General features: G+C 46.2%; 1 long non-coding RNA gene across 2 annotated transcripts; it reads right to left on the bottom strand.

Annotated features, from left to right (window-relative positions):
- Positions 1–5,714: 5,714 nt before the first annotated feature.
- On the bottom strand, positions 5,715–16,722 carry LOC103164996. 2 transcript variants are annotated; one of them, XR_003765697.2, is made up of 5 exons: positions 16,581–16,722; positions 12,773–12,871; positions 10,591–10,751; positions 8,475–8,587; positions 5,715–6,318 (listed from the first exon to the last, which is right to left on the bottom strand). It is a non-coding gene; the product is annotated as an uncharacterized LOC103164996 (long non-coding RNA). The 2 variants fall into 2 exon arrangements; XR_003765699.2 differs by lacking the exon at positions 8,475–8,587.
- Between the last annotated feature and the right edge of the window lie 4,172 nt (positions 16,723–20,894).

Raw genomic sequence — 20,894 nt, 5'->3', positions numbered from 1 at the left:
GCAGAAGGTCTGTTTGAGAACCAGGAGCTCCCTCAAGCCAGAAGGATGTTTCGATGATATTATTTCTCCTTTATGCGTAGCTTTCTATATCTACCCTTAACTATGTGCATAGGGATACTTCATATTCTGCATACCTCAGCTGCAGAGGTGGAAACTCCCTCCTCATCCTCCCTCAGATGCCTATTCCAGTGTTTGATTCCACCCCCGAGAGCCAAGTCTATCACAGATTCAGCACTGCCATCCTTTTCCCCCAGCTGGTAGAGGGGAAGTCTGCAATTCTCCGGCCCCAGCAGCCGTTTTCCAGGAATAGAAAGTGAAACTCTAAGCTATTTGCAGCTGGAAGGGTTAATGGCTGGGAGGAGGGGCCCAGACAGGGTGGACAGCTGGGGGATGGCACTGGGAGGGTTAACAGTTGGGTCATGGCCTGATGAGGAGGAGTGTGAGGATAGGGCGGGCCACAGGAGCTGTCAGTGAAAAAGAGAGTCCGGTGGAGTGTGAGGTGAGGCTAGTAATAGCAACAGCATCAGTAGCATTTAATTGTACTTATTGTGCACTTACTGTGTGCAAAACACTGTAATAAGTGCTTAAGTAGCAGCAGGACGATCATCATCATGGGGCACAGGTTCAAGTCCAAACTAGGTAGGTTTGGAGTCAAGGTGAAAGGTTGAGGGGATCCTTGGGACTCAAATTGGTAAGCAGGGAGAGATCCAAGCAGTTTTGTGGGGTTTTTTCCCTTGTGCCTGAACCTCCCTTTCCACCCTCTTCACAGCCTCAGCTGGACACCCCACTCCCCACCCCCAGTTGTACCTAATCCCCTCCTCCAGGAAGACCTTCAGGATTCCCCTCCGCATCACCCTGACTTTCTCCCTTTGCTCTACCCCATCCCTGCCCCACAATACTCGAGTATATATGTCCATATTTATAATTCTATTTATTTATATTAGTGATGTGTATATATCTATAATTCTTTTTATGTATATTGATGCTATTGATGCCTGATTACTTGTTTTGAGGTCTGTCTCCCCACTTCTAGACTGTGAGCCCATTGTGGACAGGGATTATCTCTATTTGTTACCAAATTGTACTTTCCAAGTGCTTAGTACAGTGCTCTGCACACAGTAAGTGCTCAATAAATATGATTGAATGAACGAATGACTATTTTCCCCCTAAATCCTCTTCCCACCCCATCCAGCTAAGAATGAAGTCTTTAAGGGAAATACTATTTCACTCTTGTGTTTCTTCAGCAATTAGTTGTGTCTATTATAATGATGATAATGGCATCTGCTAAGTGCGTGCTATGTGCCACTCACTGAACTAAACACTGGGGTGGACAGAAGCAAATTGGGTTGGACAAAGTCCCAGTCACACATGGGGTTCACAATCATCATCCCCATTTTACAGATAAGGTAATTGAGGCACAAGAGAAGTTAAATGACTTGCCCAAGGTCATACTGCAGACAAGTAGCAGAACTGGGATTCGAACCCTAGTTCTTCGGGTTCCCAGGTCCGTGCTCTATCCACAAGGCCCCTGATCTGTCTTTGAACTCAGGGAACTAGGATCAGGGGTTCTTTTTCTTTGTATGTAGAATGCCAGGCAGAGAAAATGATTTGGGCAGTATTGCTGAAGGATTTTGGGCTGGGGTTTCTCGGGGTAACAGCTATCCCTACCCCACAGGAAGGGATAAAGAAGACATAGAAATTGAGGCCTGTAAGAAGGAAAGCAGGGGTTAATCTCTGGGGGCAGTGTTGCCTAGTGGATAAACCACAGGCTTGGGAGTCAGAAGGACCTGGGTTCTAATCCTGGTTCTACCACTTGTCCACTGTATGACCTTGGACAAGTCATTTAATTCAAGTCATTTTACCTCATCTGTAAAATGAGAATTAAGACTGGGAGCCCCATGGGGAACTTGATCTGTGTCCAAACTAATTACTTTATATCTACCCTTGCACTTAGTAATCATTTAACAAATGTCATTTAAAAAAAGGGGGGGCGGGGAGTATTCACAGTGCTGTCACCGGTAGCTAGGACCTGGATTTCGGGATCCAACTTTCACCCTTAGTAGACGATGGGGTTAAAGAGACCAGTGTCACCCAGTTAAGAGGAATACAAGAGTGTTCAATCAACTGCCCACGTTCAAAATACCAAGGGAGAAGAAAAATGCACAGGAAGAATCAGATTACCAACACTCAACCCGTGGCTCTGGGTTGTTTCTACTGGGCTAGTTAGAGATTCAATTTCCATTCAGGAAACACATCTATCAACTCTATTACACTGTACTTTCCCAAGTGCTTAGTACGGGGATCTTCCCACAATAAGTGCTCCATAAATACCACTGATTTATTCACCTCAGGCAGCCTGACTCTGGACTCACTCAAATCATTAGCGCTTTGGCAGTCCACTTCAATGTCTCAGGCGACTCAAACATGGCTCCTTGTGGTTCTCTAAAGGTAATATTTCAACAGAGGGGCTGATCCTGTTTTCCTCCTTGAGCTGAAGACACAAGTGCCTAGTTAAACAGCAGGGGTAGAGACCTGCAGGAGTAGAGACCTACCGGGCTGCGGCCTGGAATGTGTTGCAGATGTGAATCATTTTAATCTTGGCCTTCGTGTTTGTGTAGATGGTGTCGGTGTTTGTGTTTGACATTCTAAACCACTATTCTCCATTGCGCTTTGAAAGCTCCTTGTCTGTGTCAGGGATTAGGTCTTTGCAATATGCTTATATATACCATATAAGGTGGAAACTTGATAAAATGCTTCATTCCTTTCTGTGAAGAAAAAGGAAAAGTGAATCAGCCCAAGATACCTACTGTGGTTGTCTGTCCCTCTCTACATCAAGCAGAAACTCCTGCCAGCCTAAAAGCACTCTATATCACTCCTACCTATCCTCCTTCCTCTTCCACTACAGCTCAGCTCTCACACTAATCACTGTGCCACACCTTTGACCCCTTGCTCATCTCTCTCTCCTTTGACCCCTTGCTCACCCCCTGCTTCCTGCCTGGAACTCTCTTCCCTTCACGTCCAACAGATGGCTATTCGGCCCTACTAAAATTGTGAATGAATAGCCCTACTGTTCATTTATTTAATCCTATTGAGTGCCTACTGTGAGCAGAACACTGTACTAAGTGGTTAGGAGAGTACAACAATAAACAGAAACATTCCCTCTCCACAATGAATTTATAGACTAGAGGGGATTTCCTTCTAGTGCTCATGGAAAATGTAAACATTCAGGGTTTGCTTCCTGATGAATGACCCTTGGTGTAGGTGATTGGCTAAGTCTGCAGCCCCACCTTTCTCAGTCTCCTTTGTGCTCCCACCCACCGTCCCCCAACTTTAATATCCCAGCTCTGCCACTTGTCTGCTGCATGATCTTGGCCGAGTCACTTTACTTCTCTGTGCCTCAGTTAGCTCATCTGTAAAATGGGTATTGAGACTGTGAGCCCCTATTGGGACAGGGACTGCGTCCTACATGATCTGCTTGTATCCACTCCAGCGCTTAGTACAGTGCCTGGCACATAGTAAGGGCTTAACAAATACCTCAATTGTTATTATTGGTATTTAAAGATTTTGGAAAGCTTCCTTATAACCCTTCCCTTTTCCCCTTGTCTTGCCTCAGTTCCCAGCCCAGCCTGCCTATAGCTGCTTTATCGGGGGCTTTCATTTAATTTTGCATTTTATCAACTTGTTTCTCTGTTGCTGTACTTCTGTGGCAGGGAATGTGCTGTTGTTGTTATGTTATACTCTCCCAGGCACTTAGTACAGTGCTACGCACACCATAAGTGCTCAATAAATATGAATGAATGAATGTCTAGCTGCAGTGCATGATGAATGAAGCCCTGCTTAATTTCAGGAGCTTAGAGTCTAGGGGAGGAGTAGACACTAATTTACAAAGAGGAAAGAGTAGAGTATAAGAATATGTACATAAATGTTGTTGGGATGGAGTGGATATTGAAGTGCTTAAAAGGTTATACCCCCAAGTGCTAAGGCAGTGGGGAAGTGAGGGTGCATAGGGTGGGGAACCAGAGACTCATCAGGGATGCATTCTTGGAAGAGATATTTCAACAGGGCTTTGAAGATGAGGAAAGTGGTCTGCAAAAAGGAATAAACTCACTGAGCAGAGCCTTTACCGGGAAGAGAAGCTGCTTTTTGGGTGGTGTCAATCATCTGATGTCATCAGGGGGAATTCAGCCAATACTTGTGCTGGTCTGAAAAGAGAACTAAGCTCATTCCTCACAGCCATTAGAAGAAAGAGTTTTGCATATGGTGTCATTCTCCTCCTAACATCAGTGGAAACTCAGCCAGTCCTGTGGTACTTAGGGTAGGAAAATCAGTGCTAAGATGGGAGCAGAAAACATTTGTTCATAATAATAATAATAATTGCAGTATTTGTTAAGCAATTGCCATGTGCCGGGAATTGTTCTAAGAGCTAGGGTGTATGCCAGCAGATAGGGTTGGGTACAGTCCCTTTCCCATATGGGGCTGACAGTCTTAATCCTTATTTTACAGATGAGAAAACTGAGACACAGAGAATTTAAGTGACTTGCGCAGGCAAGTGGTGGAGCCAGGATTAGAATTCAAGTCCTTTTGACTATCAAGCCATGCTCTAGCCACTAAGCCATGCTGCCTGACTTTCTTCGGTTGGATGGTGGCTCTGCTTCCCAGGGTCTGGCCCAAGAGGGCCTGGATCAGGAAGGACCAGCAGGACCAGACTTGACCCAAGTCCCCACCTCCACCCTCTGGCCAGCCTCCCACCTGCACTTCTGACTGCCTGGCTGGGGCGGCCGTTCATGAAGGATAGAATTTAGGCATTTGAGAGAAAGGGACGTGTTGGTGTGGATTCCAACTGGATGTCTGCCTAGAGGAGTCAGGTGGAGCCAGGGTTCTCTAGGGAAGGAGAGCAACTTGGGAGCCCCGTAGAGAATGTTTCCACAGAAGAACTGCAAAGGGAATTGTAGCGGTGACCTTAGTGAAGCTGTTCATTTGGGATCAGGTGCCAAATTGGAGAGAGGTAGCTAACTCTGGATCTAATTTAAGGTTCTGGTGTCCAACCACTGCAGTTGTCTTCATTCTGGGACATTGGTTAAAGACACCCTAGATCTCTGTAGACTTGGGGTAGGTGACTAAGAGGGAAGAGGGAGATATAAAATAATGGGAAAGTATGCCAACGTCCCTGTTCTCAACATAAATCGTACTGTCAGCCTATGCCTTCTGAACAAAACCTACAAATTCTGTCCAGTAGCAGACCTGTAAGGGCTCATTTGGAAGCTGCATACTTCTACAGGCAACCTGTAACAATCTTTTAGAAGATCTTGCTTTCACTTGTCTTCTGTACATGTGCTGAGGCCTGAAATTAAGCAGGACTTCACTGATCGTGTCTCTATAAGCCAAGTTGACAGATTTTGACATTAACCACAGAATGTTATGGACAGTCACACAGAGTGCTCTGCAGTGCTGGTCCCATCGCCCATCTCGGCCGAGAAAAGTTGGTTTCACCAGCAGAGACATCGTTCCGGAATTTCCATCCCTTCCTCACTACCAGCTTGGGCATCCACAGGGCAGATCTCGGGATTCAGGTTGACACTGTTGCTGGAGGAAGCATACAGCAGCCTGAACCCCAGGACAGCAGCTGTAAATCATGTAGACTCCCAGACCAGTGAGAGAGCTCCCATGGCAAAGGTAAACGCCTTAGGCGGTAGTTCTTCCTTGACAAGTTCTGGCTACAATCTACTTTTATTAGAATTAAAATGAGGCCACTAGCCCTTCCCCACTTAGCCATAGGCCAGATCTGTTAGTCTTCTTCTCATCACTAAAATATCCTGCCGTGTTCTTTGGGTAGATGTATCCACTGAAGAATCACCAACAGGCTCAGGAGATGTTGGAGACAAATGTGGGAGAGCTCAAGGATCTGAATTCGAATACTTCTCGTCCTCTTTCTTGATTCAGGTTCTTGCCACCGATGCCAGAGGGAGAAAGAGGAATGGGACTGAAAACTCAATTTTCATCTCTTGCTGGGACAGTCTGTTTCCTTTTAGTCACCATCCAGCTCAGTGCCGAATGAAAAGGACAAAACCCCAAGGACATTCCTGGTCCTATTTCCTTGGCCCAGGGCAAGCTGGGACCTTAGAGAATAGATGGAGAGCAGATGCTGCCTGTGCTCCTCTGTCAGATCCAGAATCAGAGAGCAGGAAACTTACTGGTACTCAAGGGGCGACTCTACTGCTGGCAGATCCAGGGATTTACACCGTCACAATTGTTTTGGTAAATCCCATCCCGTGAAAGTGCAGCACATGTGTCCATGCCACCGAGGGTTTTACCTGGAACCTGTGCAGAGAAGGAGACAGTCCCTGTGAGTTTACGCCAGCCCCCAAAACCACACATGGCCACAAGCCACCAAAACCAGAATGTCAGACCCTGTCTTAGTGAAATCAGGCAGTGGGCCTAAACCCAATATAATGAATGGCCTCTCCTATCTTTCCCATTTTGGGTGGGCTTCCCTGGGGTCTGCATCTGCAGAAATGGTGGGTTTTTTTCTAAAGGCTGATCCTTATTTGTTCAGCCTAGAGATCCAAGGAGGAGGAAACTGAGGTGGACTTGGCTAGAAGAGGCTTTGTAGCTGTCTCCCCCCTCTGCCTCAGCCAGTGTCTGGGGAAGGGGATCTTACCTTCGTCTCTCTCCTCCCCTCCTCCATCTGTCATCTTCCCATTTTCTGCAGATGCCCAACTAGGGCAGGGTCTCATAAATAAGGGCATAAATAAAGGCTAGGAACGGCTGGGTTTGTATGATACAGGGTGCTGAGAATTAATAGAGGAAGACTCATTGGGGGAGGAGGGATTTTAGGAGGACTGTTAAATTTGGGCATCTCCAGGGTATGTTGGATTTTGGGTTAAGGGTGTGGGTGAGGGATGAAGGTGGGGAAGGAGAGAATGAGGTATAGTAAGACTATTAGCTTGAGAGAGCTGAAGAGAGCCAATGACCTGGGAAAGAGTGTGTGGCGAGTTTGTGCTTCATGAGAGGAATGAAGGAAGCCAGGACAGGAATTTGGGGAATGAAAAGATGTTTGTGGAGTGAGGGATGGATACAGGGGTTCGGGAAGACAAGGGGGAAGGCTGGGCCATGGGGAAGGAAGAGTACTTCCCTGGAAAATGTGCAAATATGAAGTCCCAAAATCAGTTTGAGAGGAAACGATTTCTAACAGACTGACCCAGAATCCATCAAGTCCAGGGTCCCTTGCTAGTGCTTCTAGGTGTCCAGAGTGTCCAGTCACTGGTTAGGTCCCTCTGAGTGCAGAGAGGCAGGGATGGGGGAAGCCCCAGGGTAATAATAATAATGTTGGTATTTGTTAAGCGCTTACTATGTGCCGAGCACTGTTCTAAGCGCTGGGGTAGACACAGGGAAATCAGGTTGTCCCACATGGGGCTCACAGTCTTAATCCCCATTTTACAGATGAGGGAACTGAGGCACAGAGAAGTTAAGTGACTTGCCCACAGTCACACAGCTGACAAGTGGCAGAGCTGGGATTCAAACTCATGAGCCCTGACTCCAAAGCCTGTGCTCTTTCCACTGAGCCACGCTGCTTCTCGTGCTTCTCAGGGTAGCTGAGCTGCTGCTCAGCCAAGGTCTGCTCAGGCAGGGAGAGTCACGGGGAACAGGGTTGAACAGTGTGATGGGGCTGAGGGGAAAAGATCAGGATCTTCTGTAGCACTGGAGTCAAGGAGATGAGGTTGGGGATCGAAGATGGGATGGAGTCGATATAAAAAAGGGACAGGGCTTAGCAGAGATGTGGCTGTGCCTTTAGCAATGACTCTGAGAAGAAAGTCATTCATTTATTCATTTATTCAGTGGTATTTATTGAGCGGTTACTGTGTACAGAGCACTGTACTAAGAACATGAGAAAGTACAATACAGCAATAAAGAGAGTTAATCCCTACCCACAACGAGCTCACAATTTAATCGGGGGTGGGAGGGGGGGAGACAGATATCAGTACAAGTAAACAGACATCAATATGAACAATAAAATTACAGATATATGCATAAGTGCTGTGGGGTGAGGGGAAGAGAGCTGGAGAAAAGCTGCAGGGAACACAAGGGAAGCCTTAGGGGCAAAGAAAGAGAAGCAGCGTGACTCAGTGGAAAGAGAACAGGCTTAGGATTCAGAGGTCATGGGTTCTAATCCCGACTACGCCACTTGTCAGCTGTGTGACTTTGGGCAAGTCATTTAATTTCTCGGTGCCTCAGTTACTTCATCTGTAAAAAGGGGATTAAGATTGTGAGCCTACCGTGGGACAACCTGATGACCCTGTATCTACCCCAGTGTACTTAAAACAGTGCTCGGCACATAGTAGGTGCTTAACAAATACCAACATTATTATTATTATTATTATCATTAAAGATGGAGGGAAACTGGCAGGCAGAGCCCATGGAAACGCACAGTCATTCCCACATCCCTGATCAGAGATCAAACTCCAGGAAATACTCACAGGCTCCAGTCAAGAGCAGAGCCGTCCAGCCATGTCCAGTTTCCCCTAGATTTTGGAATGTGCAGCCCGATCCAATAATACTTTGATGCTGGTATCTGTGACCAGATGAAGCCCTGGAGAGGGAAAGTGAAATCCAGAGACTCCGGTGACTTCTCGCTCTGCACAGAGTCCCTGAAACAACTGCCTTGACCTCTCTGGGGGCATTATCAAACCCAGGAAAGAATGACCGGTGCCCCTGTCCCATCTCACAGTCATTCATTCATTCAATTGTATTTATTGAGCACTGACTGTGTGCAGACGACTGTACTAAGCTCTTGGAAGAGCACAATACAATGATAAACAGTTATATCCCCTGCCCAGCAAAAGTTCCTCCAGTGCCTCTTGTCACAAACACAGCAGATGTCAGACCTTGATTCTCACGTAACCTGCACAGGTGAGGGGGCAGAGTGAGGATAGGAGGAAAAGGAAACAAAAGAAATGATGTCTGGGTGCAGAGAAGCCAAGCAGACTCATGTCAGGAAAGTAGGTCTGGTTCTCCCTCCAGCCCCTGAACATCTGACTCCCTTCCTCTGGTCCATCTCAGGAGCATCTGAGTAAACCTAACACCATCCTAGTCCAGGGCGTTCCCTGGCACCAGCAGCCATCCGCCGAGACCTGTTTTTCCCTGCCTGGGCCCTGCACCTTGACCTCAGCCTACAGGCAGGAGGGGTAGCTGCCGGGGAGTGGGGCCAACTGCCAAGAATGATTCCTACAAATGGGATGTCTAGAAATGATTTGACTTTCAAACATCTTTTACTAACAAAAGCCTAATATGTCTGAGAGCGACAGACAGGAGGGGTAGAGAGGATTCACTCCTGGGGAGGAGAAAGAAGGAGTTGTTCATATGATAATGGCAGGTGAGGACTTGGGCTTTTCAGGTGAATGATGCTGCTGTGCCATGCTGGGTAGTTTTCCATGTCTTTTTCTTTCACCCCAGCACAGCAGCCTCTCTGCTGCTGCCCTGCCCACTCCCGCTACTATCCCCAAAAGCTGTGAAACTCACAGACATTGAAATGTTGTTTCTGGCTTTATAGGCCCAACCAATTGCACGCTCTAGTGAAAAGAGTACGGTCTTGGGAGTCGGGGGACGTGGGTTCTAATCTCAGCCTTGCTCCGTGTCTGCTGTGTGACCTTGGGCAAATCACTCAACCTCTCTGGGCCTCAGTTACCTCATCTGTAAAAAAGGGTGTTAAAGCTGTGAGCCCATGTGGGACATGGACTGTGTCCAACCCGACTAGATCGTATCTATCCCGGCACTTAGTACAGTGCCTGGCACGTGGTAAGTGCTGAACAAATACCATAAGCAAACAAATAAACCCATGTTTATGGACTATTCATGGATTTATGGATAGTTGGCCACCCTGGTGGGGATTGATAGGAAAGAATGAAGGAGGAGGGCAGAACTCTTGACTCACTTTCTCTGACTCTCATACCTGCTTCTCTGGAGTGTCCTGTTCTGGGGTCCATGGATGTCAGCGTTGGGGTTGGTGGGTGGGAGGGGAGAGGGGATCCTGAAAGGCACCTGTCCCTTTTCCTAAGGACAAAGCAGCCTTCCCAGGAAATCATTTTGGGAATCAGAAAAGAAATCGTATTTGTGGCCAAAGCTAGACCGGGGTAAGACCAGCTCTTGCACCAGCCCAGGATCTGCCCCAGCTTTTGAGGGCAGGGAAGGTCAGGGACCACCCAAACATGGATCAGCCTATTCAAGTCCTAGTGACTGCCATCTACTGAACCTAATTAAGACCTGTCTTTCTGAAACATTCCCCTGAGATCTCCCACACATCCAACCCGTTTCTCCCACGGCTTATCCTGGCTGTTTCCTGTTACAAGCTCGTTGTGGGCAGGGGATGTATCTGTTAATTGTGTACTGTACTCTCGGGAGTAGTTAGTACAGTACTTTCTATATGGTAAGCACTCAATAAATATAATGGAATGAATAATGGAGGGCCCGGGGCTCACCAGAGAGTCTGTCCTATCTGGGAACTGAATTCTGCATCAGGACCTATTTGTAAACACGTGACAAACCACATTCCTTAATGGTGGAACCCTCAGTTCCCAGGGAAGACTTAGCTCTCACCAGGTCACACAAGTCCTGAATCTTTGCCAGATTTGACTTGTTTTCCACACAGAATGCATTACTTCCACTCCAGTTTTTTGTATGATTTGAGTTGGAAATCCAATAGCATTTCCCATGGTTCAGCTTCCAGTCCGCTGGGCATGTTCGTCATCTGGGTACCCCTGGGAAGAGAAAGGAGATGAGCAGTTCTCGGGTCTCTGAAACCAGAACTATCTTCTCTGGATCTTGGGTTGAACGTCGTTGAGGACAGTCTTAGCTCAAAGTCCTCTTTCTAGGGCCTCCATCGACTGAGAGGGATTTCTCTAGAGTGAAGGGCCTGAGACTGGCAGAGCTGATCCACCAGTCTTCCCACCCAAAACCTCCTTTTCTTCCAACTTTCCTCTCATAATTGAAAACTCCACCATCTTCCCCCTCTCTCAAGCCTGCAGTCTTGTGTTATGCATGACTCCTCTCTCTCCTTCAGCCCTCATATTTCAGTCTAGCACAAAATCCTGTCACCATTCTCTTTACATCTCCAGCATCCACCCCTTCCTCTCCATCCACACTGCCACCGTCTAAGTCCAAGTACTTGTCTATTGTCTCAGCCTCCTTGCAGATCTCCATGCCTTCAGCCTCTCTCTCCCTCCAGTTCATACTTTGCTGCTGCAAAGATCATTTTTCTACATTTTTGTTTTACAAACATCTCTTGCATGCTTCAAAATCTCCAACTGCTATCCCTTCCCCTCCCCATCAAACAGAAGCTCCTCAACACTGACCTTAAGGCACTATCAGCTCTCTTCTCTCGTATCCGCACTCCCTTCCCACTACACTACAGCTCACCCATTTTGTTTCTCTCATCTCAACCTACTCATTGTGCCTTGTTCTCATCTTTCCTGGAGTTGACCTTAAGCTCTCCCTTCTGCCTCACACTCTGTCTTCCTTCATGTCTGTCAGACGACTTACTCTCATTAATTTCAAAGGCTTTCTGAAATCACATCTCTTCTAGTAGGTCTTTCCTGATTAATCGCCCATCTCCCTACCTCCATTCCTCCCTTACTGCCACTTTGGCACTTGTGTGTCACCCAAACACTGTGTATTGACCTCCTCTAGTTCTCCCCAGTAGCACTTAGAGACCTATCATTAAACTCTTTGGCTCTCCTCTTCCCGTAGTTTGTTTTAGTGTTTGCTCCTCTCTTCCTGTAGTTTGTTTTAGTGTCTGTCTCCCCTAAACTTATTTTAAATTCTTTGAGGTCAGGAACCATGTCTGCTAACTCGAATGTATTCTATAAAGCCCTCAGTACAGTGCTCTAAATACAGGACATCATCAATTAATATGTTTGATTAATTGATCCTCTAAGGCAATTTAAAGAATATTTGGGAATCAGGGAGGGAAAGGCAAAAGAAGAACCAAACAGAGGGGACCATCACCCCTTGCAATGCTCCTTCCTGGGGTCCTTAGATCTATCAGTGATCTGAGTTCAGATCCCAACCCTGCACAAGCTAGAAAGGCCAGTGGACTCCAGACTCCAGTGATGTCTTCCACTGGTGGCCAGTTCATGGATGGTTCCTATTTCTCCATTTTTGACCCATTCTGAAGGTACCGTTGTCCCCAGATCTGCCTGCTTGGGGACAATTAATTCCCACCAGATAAGGGGTTTGTTGCCAAGGCTCTCAGTGAAGGCCCGAGGCAGCTGCTGGACCTATCCAACACTGAGCTGGGGGAACAGCTCTTGGAGGCCCTGCCTGCAGCTGCTCATTCAGCTACAACTGCTCAGTGCTGCTCAGGGGAAGATTGGATGTTAGCAGGTCTCAGGGGCAGAGGAACTAGCTTTGATGATGGAGAATTATGGGGTAGTGAGGGGCTCCTTGGGCTTGGAATGGCTCATCGAGGCCCTGAGGGCTCAGAAGGATATTCCACACTCCAAGTGATGCCCCGAATGCATGTTGCCTGCCCACAACATAACGTGATGACAAGCTGGACATTTCTTCTCAGGATGGGTGCCAGGTCATCCTTGCCAGCAGCCTTTGCTGAGCTGCCTGGGACATGCCTGCCATCTTTGGAAGGTCCAGGGCAGCTGCCCGGTCTCCTCATGTCCCAGCACACATTTCAGGGAATCTGCCCTTTGGTACTTTCAGATCACATCCTGGGTGAGCTGTGGTTAGGAGATGGGGAGCAGAGGTGACCCCCCATCCTTACACTTACCTAAAACGCTCAGCGTGATAACTGCCACCAGGAGGAGAATGATCACAGCACATGCCACTTTCAGAGCAGTCCCAGGCCTCAGCCCAGCTTTGGAGGAGTCTGTAACGTGCGACATTTCATTAAAAACACATTTGAGGAGACCAGGGGAGGGGGAGGGGGAAGCACAGAAATTAAGGTAGATGGATGGAGGGGGAGTGTGGTCTAGTGGAAAAAGCACAAGCTCAGGAGTAAGAGAACCTGGGTTTTAATCCCGGCTTTGCCATGAATCTGCCGTGTGACCCTGGGTAAGTCACTTCGCTTCTCTAGATCTCAGTTCCCCCAACAGCAAAATGGGGATTCGATTCCTGTTCTCCTGCCTACCTTGAATATGAGCCCCATATAGGACCTGATTTTCTTATATCTACCCCAGCATTTAGTAAAGTGCTCAGAACACAGAAAGCACTTAACAAATATCCCTATTATTCCTTAGGCTGTGAGTCCCCTTTCCCACATCCTCTCCCCAGCCTGGAGATCTGCATCATCTTTGCATTTGGATATGTGACCTTTAAACATTTGATATTCCCCCACCGCCAAGCTTAACAAGTATTATTATTATTGTTGTCATTATTAATTTTGTACAGATCTTTAAATTATTTATTATACATTACTTATTCATATTAACATCAGTCTCCACCTCTAAATGGTGGTATTTCTTAAGCGCTTACTATGTGTTTTAAGGAACTGTTCTAAGCGCTGGGGGATACAAGGTGATCAGGTTGTCCCACGTGGGGTTCACAGTTTTAATCCCCATTTTACAGATGAGGTAACTGAGGCACAGAGAAGTTAAGTGACTTGCCCAAGTAAGCTCATTTTGGGAAGGGAACATTTCTGCTAATTCTGTAGGATTGTACTCTCCACACAGTTACAACAGTGCTCCACACATAGGAAGTGCTCAATAGATACCATTGATTAATTGATGTAGGACAGGGACTGGTTGTAATCTATCTCCTATATACCCCAGTGCTTAGTAGAATGCTTGGCATGGAGTAAGCCCTTAATAAATACCACAGTCATGATGAGGTGGTCTGTCAGAGGGGTATATTTGTGCAACTGAGGACTCCCTCCCTGCCATTTTAGCCACTTACAGTTCCTGAATTCTGTCCACCTGCCTCTTCTGCATCTGCTGCTATCTTCATTACCACCCTGCCCTCTCCTACCTGGGTCAGAGGTGAGAGCTGGGGAAACATTAGCTGGCCTCAGGGTGCGAGGAACTAGCTTTGATGATGGGGGATTGTGTGATAGGTGGATGGTGGGGAGTGGGGGCTCCTTGGGGTCAGAATGGCTCATCCTGGTCCTGCTAGGGGATGATCAGCTGCTAAGAGTGCAGTGATTCCCACAGAACACCTCCCCTGCACCGCGCTCTGGTGCTTTGTGGCTGATTATGAAGCAAAGCAAAATCTCAACCTGTTTCCTGTTCAGAGAGTTTCTTTTGAGGTGAAATCGTCACCTGCTTGTGTACTGTGTGCTACTACTAGCTCAACTTCCCCATTGTGCATGGCACAGAACGGCCCAAGATGAAGTGCCTTGAGAAAAGGGCTTTACCTCAGGTTGTACAGAGCCCAGCACGGGACCACTAATAAATACTTGGATGATACTCGTTCCCTGAGCAGCTTTTCAGGCACTTATTGTAATTGTTAATGCTGAATGGAACACATAGCAGGAGGTGGAGTGAACACACTTAGGTCTCCTATTCCCGAAACCTAGTACCCTCGAGGTTTTATAAGCTTAGAATGGAAATGAAATAATCAGATCAGAGTGTCTATTTAAAGTACATATATTTCACAATTGCCTTAATTAGTGAATTGTGACCAAACCACAGTTGTTACTTGAGGCGGGAGCTGTCTGCCTTCAGGGCTCTTAGAAGTCCTTCCTTCACATTTTGCTCTGGCTTGGTCAGCAACATCTTCATTTTTTATAACCTGCTTCTTCTCCAGCAGTAGGTGGCTGTGTCTGTGGACTCTTAGTAGCGAAAAGCACAAAACTCTGCTCCTCTAACCACGGTCGCTACCTCTCTTGTCTTACCTATTCTTAGCCTTCTCTTTTATATTTTGAGGGGTTTATTGTCCTTTCTTATTTATCAATCACCAGTCCCCTCTCCCCTTTTATTCTTAGCTTGTGAGAAAGAGCTTGGCCTACTGGGTAGAGCACGGGCCTGGGAGTCAGAAGGACCTTGGTTTGAATCCTGACTCTGCCACTTGTCTGCTGTGCGACCCTGAACGATTCACTTAACTTCTCTAGGTCTCAGGCACCTCATCTGTAAAAAGGGGGATTAAAATTGTGGGCCCCATATCTTGTATCTACCCCAGTGCTTAGTACAGTGCCTGGCACGTAGTAAATGCTTAACAAATGCCATTTAAAAAAAAACAACAACAAACCTCCTTGAGGGATAGGAACTGTGCTTAATTGCCACCTCCAAATACCTTCTGAGTGTACTGCACTCTGCACTAGACAAATACTGTTACTGCTATTACTGCTATTCTTTCATTCGATCAATTGTATTTATTGAGCACTTACTGTACTAAGCACTTGAAAGAGTCCCTGAATCAAGAAACAGACATATTCCCTGACCACAACAAGCTTATAGTCTAGAAGGAGGGAGACAGAGATTACTATAAGTAATAAATAAATGAATGATATGTACATAAGTGCTGTGTGGCTGAGAAGGGGGAAGAACAAAGGGAGCAAAGGAAGTAACGCGGAAGGGAGTGATAGAAGAGGAAAGGAAGGGCCTAGTCGAGGAAGGGCTCCTGGAGGAGATGCACCTTCAATATGCATTCTATTGTTGCTATTCCTATATTAACTTCTGATCCTGCCCTAATGAAAAAAGGGCCTGGTCAGAGGGAGTGTTTCCAGATTATTTGAAATGACTCAGTCTCTCTTGGAGCAGCTGATGTGTCCCTCATCCTAACTGGACCTGCGGGTGGGTGGAAAGGGGAAGCAGATTGGGGGTTATTTATGCCTGCAACCCCTGTCTCTTCCTTATCTCTCTCCAGAGAGGATCCCTCTAGCATTCACTGCAACCCCCTCCCTCACCTCTGGGTCCTGAGACCCCCTTGGCAGTCTTCATTGAAGGTTTGCTTTTCAAGTGTGTGAGGGGAAATTATGCTAAACTACAAAGGGGTGGTGAGACGTAGTGTGGTAATAATAGTAGAAACGGTATTTATTAAGGACTTATTATATGCAGAGCACCATACTAAGCACTGGGAAAAAGTACACAGGGAGGAATTAGACCCAGTCCCTGCCCCTCGAAGGGCTTACAGTAAAATAATATAAGGGGAGAGGGAGCTGGAGACAGGTATTAGGGTTCAGTTTTCTTCCCCGGTGCCCTCACTCCAGCCACCCAGTAAAGGAAGAATTTCAGGTCTGCAAAGAATTAAAGGCAATGCGGAAATGGAAAGCAACATTCCCAGAATTCTTTACAAAGTCAGACGAAACTGTTCTGTGTTTATTTTGCTGCCCCTAGACTAAGTAAATCAGACTGGAGATTTATCTGCAGTCCTGTGACAGAAGAGCTCTTGATTTCCAGAGGCAGGTTTACTAAGTAATTTATTCACATGCCATATTTTCCTTTAAAAACTGTCTGCTTACAACCCAGGCCCCAACCCATGTATTTTTCATTGTTTAAGTCCAAAACATACACACACACACACACACACACACACTCACACCAACTCATCTCCACGTAAGAAACGGAAATCAATATTCTGAGTCTCTCAAACACTAATCCTAGACGCCAAAGGATACGTGAAGCAGTACAAAGTGAACTCACCTTGGGATTGTATTGGGGCGGAAGGGCTGGAAGGGGTAGAATTTTTTCTGGGAAGTTGTACATCGGCGTAGACTATTTCTCCAGACATCACTCCGGGCAGGAGGGAGAATGGAGAGAAAGGCCCTGATCTGAAGGCTCCTCTGGGCTTCTGTGAGTCAACAAGACAAGCTCAGGCTGAATAAGGAAATGTTGCAATTGTCATGCTGACAGGGGGATGGACTTCCTTCATAACTTCACATGAGGTACAGGGTCTGTTGTTAAACCAGAGGTTCTGTGCACTAGACTCTTGAGAAACCCTGCTCCTCTGGAGCACAGGGAGGAAACCAAGCCTACTATCTGCAAAGGGACTTGGGACATTGGACTCCTGTGATGTGAAAAGATCCTCCTCCTTGATGGGTTTGAGTAAGAATCCAGAAGAGAAGCACTAAACCTTAAGAAATCTAAGGGATCTGGAAGTTGACACAGCTCACTAGACGGAAGTTACATATGCCTCAGTGTCCTTCATGTTTGAAGACAAGCTGCTGCTGATGAGATGGCCTTCTTGTGTGTGAGTGGACCCTGGACCCATGGAAACAGAGTCGGGCACCCTTTCCTTCTTTCTGCCAACAGGGTGATCGTTGCTAGGAAGGGCTGATCCCATTAGATTGTATGTTTTTAGAGGACAGGGATTGTGTATTTCACTCATATTGTAACCAAGTACCAGTTGTTTCTCGGTAAATCCTGTTGATGATAAATGTGGTGCTTCGATAGCAAAGATGTTGTAATGTAGAGACCAGACTAGAACTGCCCACATTCCACAAAGCTTTAATTTAGAAATAGGGAAGGATAAGAGTCAAACACCCTTTCCTTCTTTCTACCAACAGGGTGATCGTTGCTAGGAAGGGCTGCTCCTATTAGATTGTATGTTTTTAGAGGACAGGGATTGTGTATTTCACTCATATTGTAACCAAGTACCAGTTGTTTCTCAGTAAATCCTGTTGATGATAAATATGGTGCTTAGATAGCAAAGATGCTGTAATGTAGAGATGCTTGGATAGCAAAGATGTTGTAATGTAGAGACCAGAATAGAACTGCTCATATTCCACAAAGCTTTAATTTAGAAATAGGGAAGGATAAATTTATGCCCTACCCCCAGCAGGCCGTGCACTTGATTTGTTTTGGAAGTTGGAGTGAATCATAGTGTTTGAGAAGCAGCATAGCTTAGTGGAAAGAGCTCAGGCCTGGGAGTCAGAGGACTTGGGTTCTAATTTTGGCTCTACCACTTGTCTGCTGGGCGACCTCGGTCAATTCACTTAAGTGTTCTGGGCAGCAAATTACCTCATCTGTAAAAGGTGATAAAATACCAATGCTCTCATCCTCTTAGGCCGTGAGCCCTGTGTGGGTCAGGTACTGTTCTGATCTGCTTGTATTGTATGTAGCCTAATGCTTAGAACAGAACATAGCACATAGTAAGTGCTCAACAAATGCCACAGCTATTATTCTTATTATAGTTATTAGTATCATTGCTAGTATCATCACCGTAATTATTATTAGTGGTGAAGGTTGACACTGAGTCATCCACACTCTCTAACCTGGTGTTCTGTGCCCAGTCCACACTGCAGGGTGCCAGCCAAGGATGGCAGATACTGCCTGTGATTTTTGAACAGAATTAACCCGTAAACCTGCTGAGTGGCAGACCCTCCTTTCTCTCCAAACCATTTTCCACCAACCACTGTTGAGTCTGTTTAGCTTCCAGAGAGTGGACAGGCAAAGGATGGGAAAGAAGTGGTGGGATGGAAAGGAATAGGTTAACTAAGACAGCAATTATTTATTCAGCATTCAAAAGAGAGGCAGTGTGGCCTAGTGAAAAGAGCATGGGCCTGACGGGACCTGGGTTCTAATCCCAGCTCTATCACTTGTCTCTTAGTGACATTATCCCCTTATCCTATACCATCTTGATTACTGTTTCAGCCTCCTTGGTGACCTCCCAGTCTCCTCTCTCTCCCAACTCCAATCCATACTTCACTCTGCTCCCTGCATCATTTTTCTACAGAAACGTTCAGGCCATGTTTCCCCTCTCCTCAAGAACCTCCAGCTGTTGCCTGACCACTTCCACATCCAACAGAAACTCCTTACCATTGGCTTTAAAGCACTTTGCCCACCCCTCCCTCACCTCACTACTCTCCTGCTACAACCCAGCCACACACTTCCCTCCTCTAATACCAACCTTCTCACTGTATGCCAATGTCATCTATCTCAGCACCGATCCCTCGCCCATGTCCTGCCTCTCTTGCCTGAAACATCCTCACTTCTCCTATCCGACAGACAATTACTCTTCCCACTCCTTCAAAGCCTTATTGAAGGCATGTCTCCTTCAGGAGGCCTTCCTTGACTAAGCCCTCTTTTCCTTTCCTTCAACCGCCTCTGCACCTCCCTGACCTTCCCCTTTATTCATTCCCCACTCGCAGCCCCAAGTACTTATGTAGTATCTATAATTTATTTACTTATATTAATGAATTTTTCCCTCCTAGACTGTAAAGTCATTGTGAGAAGGGAATGTCTACTGCATTGTTATATTGTACTCTCCCAAGCACTTAGTACAGTACTCTGTACTCAGTAAGTGCTCAATAAATATGATTGACTGACTGACTGCTCTGGGCCTCAGTTTCCTCATAGGTAAAGTGGGGATAAAGAGCACAGGTCTATGAGGACCTGGCTCTAATCCCAACTTTGTCAATTTTCTCTTTGTAACTTTGGGTAAGTCACTGGACTGCTCTGTGCCTCGGTTTCCTCATATGAAAAATTGGGATTGAGACTGTGAGCCCATGTGGGACAGGGACTGGGTCCAACCTGATTCGCTTGTATCTATGCCAGCATTTAGTACCTTGCCTGACATATAGTAAACTCATAACAAATACCACAGTTATCATTATTATTATTAGAATATGACTGCAAACCAGAACAAAAGGGGGCGTCCCCCACCCTCTTTGGACCATCAGACCTCCCTAGAGGCTGAACCAGAGAGGAGTGTGGGAGGGATGCTGGGGGTGGCTAGAAGGGGCTTGGTGAGCTGTGGTCTTTCTGGCCCCAACTCCACTCCACCCCACAGGTCAGGGACCACTGTCCAGCCCCCGTGTGGGATGATCGCAAGCCCCAAGGTTTACCATCTGCCTCTCTTGGGGCCTCTCAACATTTGGCTTGATCTGTGGATAGTCCTAATGGGATGTTGGGGCTATGGGGGTTCTTGAGGGACGGTGAATATCAGCGGCAACTTGTGCTAGCCCATTCCCAGCTATCATATTGAAGCGCCTGTGACCGTAGCAAGAGCTTGGCCTTGCTCTGCTTAACGTCACCAAACACATTCAAGGGCAACAGAAGAGAAATAGAGAAATTGTGCTAGGCTATAGCTGCCATTGACACCTTAGACTGGCTTAGTCTTCATTTGTCTGGTAAACTTTGGGCTTATTATCCAGCCTGGGGCATTTATAAATCCCCACACAAAAGGCTAACAAATGAAAAGAAATAGCTGTAATGAGAGAAGAATGAATAGTAAACCTAGAGATAATAAAAATGATGAAAAAAATCTAATACCTTAAGAGTCCTGTTCACTTAACATTTGAACCGGCAATAGGGGCATTTATAAACCTCACCATTATAAACCCAAATAATAAGAAAATTAGTTGCTGTAATGAGAAGTAATGCTAAAAAGGATGTATGACTTTTTTTAAAAAGTTCTGATGTTTTCCTTAAGAAAAAAATGGTATACTGAAAGTTCAACTGTTTAATAAGTGAAGAAATCATCTCTGTTGGAAATATCCAAGTGTTCTCATGTGTGATACTTCATACTTAATCATGAACATGCCATTAATTAAAGGACTAGACCAAATCAGAAGCATAGTAATAATAATAATAATAATCTTAACTGTGGTATTTGTCAGGCATTACTATGTGCCAGGCACTGTACTAAGCACTGGGATGAATATAAGCAAATTGGGTTGAACACAGTCCCTGTCCCGCAGTGGGCTCACAGCCTTAATACCCATTTTCCAGATGAGGTAACTGAGGCCCAGAGAAGTGAACTGACTTGCCCAAAGCCACACCACAAACAAGGGGTGGAGCCAGGATTAGAACCCATGACTCCCAGGTGTGTGCTCTTTCCTTTACACCATGCTGCTTCTAATAATAATGATAATGGTATTTGTTAAGTGCTTACTATTTGGCAGGGACTGTACTAAGCATTGAGAGGAATACAAGCAAATTGGGTTGGACACCATCCCTGTCCCACATGGGGCTCACACTCTCAATCCTCATTTTACAAATGAGACAATTGAGGCA

Source organism: Ornithorhynchus anatinus, chromosome 17, assembly GCF_004115215.2.
Source record: "Ornithorhynchus anatinus isolate Pmale09 chromosome 17, mOrnAna1.pri.v4, whole genome shotgun sequence".
Lineage (NCBI taxonomy): Eukaryota > Metazoa > Chordata > Mammalia > Monotremata > Ornithorhynchidae > Ornithorhynchus > Ornithorhynchus anatinus.
This window is presented reverse-complemented; position numbering and strand designations above follow the sequence as displayed.